This window comes from Rutidosis leptorrhynchoides, chromosome 10 (assembly GCF_046630445.1).
Source record: "Rutidosis leptorrhynchoides isolate AG116_Rl617_1_P2 chromosome 10, CSIRO_AGI_Rlap_v1, whole genome shotgun sequence".
In the NCBI taxonomy this organism is placed as follows: domain Eukaryota; kingdom Viridiplantae; phylum Streptophyta; class Magnoliopsida; order Asterales; family Asteraceae; genus Rutidosis; species Rutidosis leptorrhynchoides.
This window is the reverse complement of record NC_092342.1, coordinates 214820951-214831665: the sequence shown is the minus strand read 5'-3', so window position 1 is coordinate 214831665 and position 10715 is coordinate 214820951.

Sequence of the window (10715 nt, the reverse complement as noted above, 5' to 3'; positions counted from 1 at the left end):
TAAAACGCGTATTAACGGGAGATGTTATAAACATATAACGGAGTTTAAAATAGTATAACAGAAAAAGGCGGGATGTTACATGTTAAACGTTTACTCAAGTTCCGAGTATTTTCAGGTGCATAACTATATGCATCAATCTTTTCTTCCGTGGCTGAAGTACGGTTGGTTCATCCTCTCGATCGAGGTGTTTTCAAGAATCATGAAAGGTTTGAACGCAGATTGTAATCGTCAAGATACAAATGAGGTTTAAGATAAAATCAAGTGGCAAACTTGAAGAATTATTTAGTTTCATATGTTATAATCAGTATTTTAATTCATTTTAATTGTCCAATATTATTCGTCCACAGTCGATAGTCCACAGTTAACAGTCCAATCATTCATATATAGTTTAATATATAATATTCAAATTAATTAATACGTATCATGACCAGAGTACATGTCTCAGACTCGATCACAACTCAAATTATATATATTATTGTAGAATCAACCTCAACCCTGTATAGCTAACTCCAGCATTACTGCATATAGAGTGTCTATGGTTATTCCAAATAATATATATAGATGCGTCGATATGATATGTCAAAACCTTGTATACGTGTCCCGATATTTAAAGTGCGTAAAATAAATAACAGAATTTAAATGACGATAAATAAAATTGCGAGAATTAATATTGCAATAAATAAAATGCGATAAATAAATTGCGATTGCAATAAATAAAAGGTAATACGGAATTAACGGTTAGCTTGGAACAGTTAGCTAGGAACAGTTAGCGTGGATTCTTAACAAAATTTCTCATAGTTAATTTGTTTGTTTCTAACAAATTTTATTTTGTCCAATGTTTTCTTCATTATGCCACTTGTTGAATTCTGATAAATCAAAATCCAAATATGAAATTGGATGAAAATAGTTATTCTGCGGTGAACGGATTCATATATCGATGAATGTAAGTAGGATAGTAAATGACTGTTGAATCAGATTCGAAGAATGTACAGTGTATAACTTATTAGTGTGAAATCTAAATATTCCTCGGGTATTACCTACCCGTTAAAATATTTTCACCATTAACAGTTTGTACAAAAGAATTTTTAACTACAATCTTTATGAAAACATATATAAACATATATTTTCTTCAGATGTAATCATGGATTTAATGAGTTAACATAATATTAATCTCATTTGATTTACCGTTAGAAGTAGAATGGATAATCTCCAAAACTTTAGAGATTACTTAATTGCCATGTCGAATGAGGATAAATGATGTAGAACATCATGTAGAATGATGATTACGCTTGAGGTACAGAATGAGGTGTTGAGGCATGGATTATTGATGATATTGGTGCTATTGCTGATGGTACTGTTGGTACTAGTGATGTTGCTGAAGCTGGTAAATTTTGCACCATATTTTCCAATTTTATTAATCGAGTGCGAAGCTCGTTGACTTCTTCCATTACTCCAAGATGATTGTCGATCGGAAAGAACGGATGAATAAGGTTTAGAATCTTAGATAGAATATAATCGTGGCGAGATATTCAGGAAATGAGTGAGAAATAGTATCTCGAACAGGTTTTTCGGTAAGTGCTTCAGGTTCACCGCCAAGAGGTGAATTTGGTTGATGGAAAGGATTACCATCTTTTTGTCTCCAATGATTGAGTAGGCTACGAACCCATCAGATGAATTGGTTGATTCATTCTGGTGACACTGCTTTCGGAGCTTAGGTGAAACTCCATATCGGAATAGCTATCGGAATCCGAGGAATTCGAACTGGTTGAGGGATTCATCTTGTACGATCATATGAAGGATTTTTGATAAGAAATGGATTATAGGATGTAGATTAGTACCCTGCAATACATAATTTACATATGCATATATAATAATAAAATCCCATAAGTTATGGAGGAATCTACGAAAGATGTCAGGCAAAGTCTACAGTAATAGATACGCTAAGATATGAATTTTTGTCTGTACAATATTCATGCAATCCAGGCAGTAAGATATGTCTAGATTAATAATGATAAGCAAGTGATTCCCTAAGAATGATAAGCAGATAATTTTCGACACGAAATGATAAGCAGAACTTTTGACATGCAGACATGATCGAAGTCCAGACTTACTAATGCATCTAAACAACTATCAGTTAGACACACTAATGCAAGACCTGGTTCGCTAAGACCACCGCTCTGATACCAACTAAAATGCCCCGTCCTAATCCATCTAGACGAAGTCTTCAACAATTGGTCCCATTGCAAGGTTCTGACCTCTATATGCCATGAACGACTCCATGTAATATGAGCAAATGCATCGCGGAATGTTTCTTTCATACCTGAGAATAAACATGCTTAAAGTGTCAACCAAAAGGTTGGTGAGTTCATAGGTTTATCATATACAATCATAAAATTCAGTAATTTTGATAGACCACAAGATTTCATTTTCATAAATATATGTACACTCGCAAGTGTATAAAAGTATTCTATAAGTTATTGAGCGCTTCGGTAACTATACTTAACAATTAATGTGGCATATTCCCTTTATTATGAAATCTCCCTACACTGTACCAAGTGTAATAAAAACGAAGTACTATCCAACCATTTACGATACTAGAGCAACTAGCCCGGTTGGGGTGGTCAAACCCGATAGATCTATCAATAGGATTCGCGCTTACATGTTCTTACAACATGTAAATATTGGTTACCAAGCTATTAGGGAAGATATGCAAGGTGGTACAACTCAACGTAGAATATATTTTAAGTACTTGTGTCCATGGCGTAAAGCATTTATAAAAGCAGCGCATGTATTCTCAGTCCCAATAATATATATTGCAAAAGCATTGAAAAAATGAGCAAATGAAACTCACGATACTGTATTTCGTAATAAAAATACATACGACGGCAGTGAACAAATGTAGGGTTGACCTCGAATTCACGAACCTATATCAGATATATATATATATATATATATATATATATATATATATATATATATATATATATATATATATATATATATATATATATATATATATATATATTAACATGTATAATCGTAATCGAATAAATTTATATATTATTAGTGACATAAATGTTATCTTAATAAGTTATGTGTTTCGTTATTAATGTAAATATATTTATTTTATAAAAATTTATAAGGTATTAATATAGTTATATTAAGTATATTTTTATATAACTAACTTTTATTGTAATAATAATAATATTAATAGTAATATTGAAAATAATAATAATAGGGTTTTCATAAAAATAATAATGATACTGGTAATAATAAAAATGATAATAATAATAATAATAATACTTATAATAATAATTATATTAATAATAATAATTACTATAATAGTAATGATAATAATTTTATAATACTTATAAGTATAATAATAATAATAATAGTAGTTACAATACCAATAATAATAATAATAATAATAATAATAATAATAATAATAATAATAATAATACTAAAATTAATGAATCAAATTTATATTTAATTAAAAATAACAATAATAATAATAATAATAATAATAATAATAATAATAATAATAATAATAATAATAATAATAATAATAATTTTTGGTTTTGGAAACTACCTCCAAAAGTGATTAAAAAAATTGTTGCCACAAGCAGGGCTCGAACCCGAGACCTCTAGCTAACCCGCCTCTCCTCTTAACCATCCCTCTGAACCTATTTTTCTAATTCTAACCCATTTTGAATTCTATTATTCTGAAAACTGTATTCATCCTCTTCTTTTACAGTAATCGACCAGAAGCTATGTTCCAAACAAAATACTAATAACTCTCAAGATTTTAGGCTTTATTACTTAATTAGAATTCGACTTGTACTTGAAATTAGCAGACACACATTAAAAAAAATTAAATCAGATAGTAGTAGCCTTCACGACTCACTCATGAACTCAGATTGAGATTTTGATTTTTAAGATGTTTGAGACAAATGTTTGAACACGAAATATGTTTAAAACTATTACTAGAAGCTTTACAAACCATCAATTTATCTGAAAACAAAACATTAAATTTGAATTTTGCCGATGAACAAATGTTGACTTTCTGAAAACCAAAGTTTGACCTCCAATTTTTGAACCCGATAATAAAGATTGGGACTTGAGATTCTTACATATAGTTTGAACACAAGCTTCCTAATGACTCTGCGTTTATGGATTTTAAAATTCGATTCATTTTCTAGTTTTTGAATAAAAGAATAAAAACAGAGGTATACGTATCTGTGTTCTAATTTTCTCTCCTCCATTTTCACTTGCAGGTAACGTTATATATAAAGTGTCAAATAATTCAATTAGAAACATGATGGGATTAACTGAAATCGACGTGTAACAATATTCAGACAACATGGACATCGAATTCTCAATCAACTAATTAAATAAGAAAAAAAATAAAAAGAAATATAAATTCGTAACAGATTTTAGATTTTTCTCTGGTGTTTGATACTAATTCGTACAAGATTAGGAGTAGTAAGACAGATTTTTATCACAGTAGGATAGTGAAAGTGTTAGTCCCAAATGAAGCTTGGATCTACGGTTTTGATGAATGTTTAGTGGGTTGGAAGTATTAGTTGTCTAGAACACTAGAGAGAAGAGGTAAGATGTATAATATGCAAAATGGATAACTAGTTCATTAACAAGTGAGGAGGTTGTTTATATGTGACAACCTCCTAAGTTACAAGAGTTACAAGTTACCATGGTAAACACAGTAAATACATTACAAAATAATAATAAAACCGTGCGCCACAAATCTATTACATAAACATATGTCAACAATCTCCCCCTTGGCGTACGGTTTTCAAAAAATATCATCACCGAATCATCAGCTTTGACTGACACCTTCTGAGGCCTTTTTCTTTGCTTCTTCCTCAGCTTTCAACGCCTTGATCACGTCACTTCCCGGTGTGTAATTCCTTTCATAGTGTTTGGGAATGATGAACTCTTTGAGGCTGGTGATTTTGTATTCGAACCTTGGAACATATTGTGAGCCTGTGAAGTAGTTTTCTTTCTGTTGATTCCCAGCGAAGTGTCAAACTGCCTCATGTACAGCCTGAATTCAAGAAGTTCATTGATGTGATTTGCCATCTGGTTTGTCATCAGCTTTTGATAGTTCCCAATGTTTTCTGTTCGCTTGCATATGTCGAAATACTTTAGTGCATGCTTGAGAGTCCCGTCAGAGTATTTTGGCAGCTCTGATTTGCGGATGAAAATTGGCTTTTTGATCTTGTTGCGAAATATGAAACCTTCTTCAGGGGCGTCTAAGCAATAGAAAATCCTAAAAGAAGACAAATCCAGATCGCCGATGGTTTGATTTGGTGCGGAGAGCAGAATTCTTTCGAATAGATTCGACACCTAACTGCAGATCATATTGAGAAGCCAGTTTGATTCTATCTTTCATGAACCTTCTCACCCTTTCGATTGCCGTTTCGATAACCCAAGTCTTTCTTATTTTGTTTCTCAACCAATTGTACAGAAACAATACATCAACCGAATTGAGTTAAATTAGATCATACTCCGAGAATGTGTATTCATGGTTGTTTGAACGAATTACTCTGAAAAATGGAGTATACACTCTATTGGATAATGATCTGCATAGCACACTATTTATGACGATGATCGGATTTTCTTTCTGGTCTTCTATATCAAACTCATCCCAGTTCTTATAAACCCACCTTTGGTAACGATATATTATCAACTTTTCCTTGTCATTGAGAATATCATAGCACCCGATTGGTTTGAACCTTTCAGCTACTGGCACGTTTTTGAGTTTATCTTCACTTACGAAGATCCTATAAGCTTGTTCCTCCAGCCAGCATCCCTGTAATACCTCTTTAGATTGAGGTTCACTAAGTTTGATCGGAAGTGATCTGTGTTTGTTTAATTCTCCTTGTTGAGGATCAGATGATGTAGACTGATCAGGAGTTGGTTGAGCGGTTGGTTTGGGAAACCTTGGTGCAGGTTCACCGGTGTATTCTTGAGTGTCAAACCGATCAAATTCATTTAGCTCATCCTGATCCGGAGCTTCTAAGTTTATGTAATTTTCTTTGGTGAATGCTCCTTCAATGACCGTGGTAGGCTGGGGTTTCAAGTTTCTGAAGAACTCTTCCTCTTCTTCTTCAGATTTTGGTATGATAAGCTGTGGAATGGATGTGATGATAGTACAGACTGGGAGGTGATAGGTTCGTTGTCTGAACTTGTGTACTCCACCATGGCAAGAGAAGTTTCGGCAGAGGTAACCACTTCTTCAGGTATATCGATGTCGGTTTCTACTTCCTCTTTGACATCAACAAACATAACTTCATCGAAATCATCTTCATCGTCAGAGTTGATTGTGATCACATCATGTCCGTCTGGGGCAGTATCATCTTCTTCTACTGTGTATTCGATCCCTTCGACCATTCCTTCAGGTATATTAGAGTCATCAACAATTTCTTTTCCTTTCCTGGAAGAGCTAGGTGCAGATTGTGTTTGACTGATAGTTTGGGTGATGTGCACAGTGGATCTTCCTCCGATATTCTCCCCCTCATGTTGGCCGCCGGAATCGGGGTCATCATGTCGTCGGTAGGAAGATGGTTGATCAACACGACATGGGATCGGTTCAAGAACCGATGGATATTTTGGGATGAGGTGAAGTGAGTTGAGAAGACCGAGAATAGCTTTTCTGATGTAATCACCCTCAGAAAGGTTAACTGATAGAAGGTGAGCATGAAATTCATTTTCCCGTTGAATATACGTGAGATTTAGTTGATGAGTGACGGTCGGGGAGATGGGTAATGAAATCATGGTGGGAGGTGATAATGGTGGTGGTGAAGCATTGAGATCAGGTGGTGGTGATGTAAATCGTGGTGGTGGAAGAGCCATTGAGATAATAGGTAAGGATGTGATAGAGCCCTGCAAGGAAGTGTTAGTGAAAATAGCCTGAGATTCTTGATGAAACTCAGTTGTCACCACTGTTGAGCTAGAAAGCTGAGCAGTGAGGCCTGTTGAGACAGGACTTCTAACCGATCTTAGAGAAGCAATTTCCGGGGATTTTCTAACCTCTACGCTTGTTGTTGCAGTCTGAGCTATAGACACTGATTGTTTGGTATAGGACTGCACCAAATCCCTACGGGCACTAGACACATTATCAAATTGTTTTTGGCGAATCTCATCAAGAGATGCCGATTCTAACTCATATGAAACAGATGTTTGAGCATCTGAGTGGCTTCCTAATGTTTGGGGGGGCTAACGTTTTCTTTTTGCCCCATCTCACACCCGGTCCGCACATCCTCTCTTGATTTTTCAACCACGCCCTCATTTCCATCCTTATCACTCCGAACAATATCGTGAAGAACCTTCTGAAGTTGTTCAGAGGTTCCCTGCTTTGATTCTGCTTTTCTTTTAGACCTAATTTCACCCTCATTTCTTTTCCCCTCAAATTTTCTTTTCTGTGACCCTCGCTTACTATACCCCTCACCAGGTGTCCTACCAGTTCCTGGGGCAGGATCCCCGGGTTGTAGAGGATCCATAGGAGCTCCTATCTGTCTCATATAAGCAGAGATTCTTGGATCATCACGAGGTCCAAGATTTAGTAAATGCACAGGAATAGGTTGAGCTGCCACATTCTGTGATCCTATTCTCTTTTGAATGAACTCGATGAACGGATGCTCTACAAGTGGTTCAACACGATCTCTAGGTATGGGATCTGGAGTCTGGTTGCTGACATCAATTACTGCTCCAAGAATTAAGGAATAGAATCTTGGGAATTGAATGTATGATAGGAGAGGTGCTGAGTGGATTTCTATCATGCGTTCCCAGATGACACGACCAAAGTCAGCAGATGGCAGGAACACAATGCCATAGAAGATTTTTAACAAGAATATTGTGATGTGATCGGTTCCAGTTTGCATTGGATTGAAACAACGATTGATGAGAGTATATAGGACAGCCCATCGTTGTGCCATTCGTTTTTTTTTGAAATCCCTTATCTTTTTCAACTCTCCTTCGTATCCAAGTTGATGTACGACAGCAAGCATTGCATTTTCTGAAGGGAAAATATCGTATTGAGCACGGGTTCTGAGAGGCTAGAAAGGAAAAATAGTCGGGTGCATCGTTAACTAGAGGGTGGTAGGTCATGGTGTCCCGCATTAGACGAAGTTGTCGTATTGAGACATGGTCGAATTCAGTTAAAAGGTTATGCATTGGGTGATTTAGAAGTATGGGGATCCAGTAGGAGCAAGGGGTGGGAACAACCTCGTTGAAAAAGACATTGTTTGACATTGTTGTGAAATCGTGAGCAAGGTTAGTGAAAAACACAGTTCATTTGGTGTTTTGTGAAAAATTGTGACAAGACTTTAGTTGTTTCAGTTTTAAGATTTGTCAAAGTTCATTTGAAACAGTACTAACACTTAACAGTTTTGAACAGAATTGGTTTTCGAGCATTTATCAATTTTGAGCAAGAAAGGTTTTAGAGCATGAAGGTTTTCGTGCAAAGAATTTCAGTCACAAGGATTTCAGACAATCCTTTTTCGAGCAGTTAAGGGTTTTTCAGTCAAACAACATTTTCGAGCAGAAAAGTTTTTCAGACACATTTTTCGAGCAGGTAAAGTTTTTCGATCACATTGTTCGAGCACACAAGTTTTTCAGTCAGGTTCATTTTTCAGGCACATGAGGGTATTTCACACAACAATTTTCGAGCATGTAAGTTTTTAGTCAACATTTTGAGCAACTTTTTCGAGCGTTCGAAAATCATGAGATTTTCGAGCACTCTGTCTGTTTGAATACGAGTTTATCACTTCAGCAAAAAGATCAACAAATTAGCCCAAAGATGTTTTAACTAGTAAAATCTATGTCAATCCTAACTTAGTTAACAGCATAATTTAAGGCAAGATATCATAAATTCTCAGATGTAATTAAGAACCCTAAAATTGACCCCTATTCGAACATTGAGAATACACAAGTATCTTAGCAATGAATTAGAGAAGGAAATCTATTAATTTACAGTTAAGAACCCTAAATCAATTTCTCATAACAGAATTGCTTTGTGGATGCAATTAATCAGTTTAAGTGCTTAGGGTTCGACACCCCTGTTCACACACAGCAGATATTCAATAAATAAGCATGTAAATCGTGGCAATTTCAAGACTTTAAGTGATTATAGAGACTGAAAATCATCTACAAAACAACAATTTTAACCATAAACACATGGATTTAAAATGAAAGTACCGATTAGGTTAAGTGTGAAGATGATGAACAGTGATGATGAACAGGATGTTCCAGAGAGCACGTGGGTCTGACTGAATTTGTTTTTCTAAAGTGATATTTGAAAATGATGGTTTGAAAAGTGAACTTTCAACTTTAAAAAAGACACAAGGAGACTGAGACTGATTTTTTTTAGTCAGTTTCTGCTCGAGAATCCTTAAGTTAATATGTATTGTATGAGAATTTACACTTTGTGCACATTTGCTCGAAAACCTTTAGTTTCAGAATTTTGCTCGAAATAAATATGGATTTTAAGGAATTTTGGTACACCATGATAACCTTTAAGAATTTTAATAAATTCTGTGAAATAATCAAGTTATTGTTTAAACTATAATTATTTTTAAAAATTTAATTTTCTCAGGTTTTAACAATAATTGAGACCAGGAACCATGAGGCAGTCATATAGACACATCCTCTTAAGGCAGTCACAAGGACACATCCTTCGTCATTTGTTGACTATGAGTTTGAGGCAGTCATTTAGACACATCCTCTTGAGGCAGTCACAGAGACTCATCCTCCGTCATTTGGTGACTGAGATTTTGAGGCAGTCATTTAGACACATCCTCTTGAGGCAGTCACAGAGACTCATCCTCCGTCATTTGGTGACTGAGATTTTGAGGCAGTCATTTAGACACATCCTCTTGAGGCAGTCACAGAGACTCATCCTCCGTCATTTGGTAACTGAGATTTTGACGCAGTCATTTAGACACATCCTCTTGAGGCAGTCACAAAGACTCATCCTCCGTCATTTGTTGACATTTTGATGTTAACTCCCCCTAGGCAGTTGCCGGTTTCAGGAGAGTTAGTTTTGAAAGAGCGAGTTTTACATTGTTATTTATGTAAAAGTCATTTTAGATTTTGAAAATCAACTTATGAAACCGGGTCTCACACTGTAATTTATGTGAGAGCCATTGTTCTTATTCTTATCTCCCCCTCAAAATATGAAGTATCAGATTTTGAAAAACACAACGCTCCCCCTAGGCAAGTGCATCACTCCCCCTAGACACTTGCCGGGACCCTAAATGGTGTTGAAATCAATCATGCCAATTTTGTCAACTAGATATTTAAATGTGGGTTCATCTAAGGCCTTAGTTAATAGGTTAGCAAGTTGACTTTTGGTGGGTACAAAGTACAATTCGACATTGCCTTTTTCAACATGATCCTTGATAAAGTGTTAATGAATGTCAATGTGTTTGGTTCGAGATTGGTGCACCGGGTTGCTGGTGATAGCAATGGCACTCTGAGAGACGCAATAGATCAGGATTTTGTGGAATCTGAATCCATAGTCAAGTAGTTGGGACTGCATCCACAGTACTTGGGAGCAACAGCTTGCAGCTGCAATATACTCAGATTCAGCAGTGGAAAGAGAGATACAATTTTGCTTGCGAGAGGACCAGCTGACTAACTTGTGACCTAGGAATTAGAGACCACCAGAGGTGCTTTTCCGGTTTACTTGGTCACCA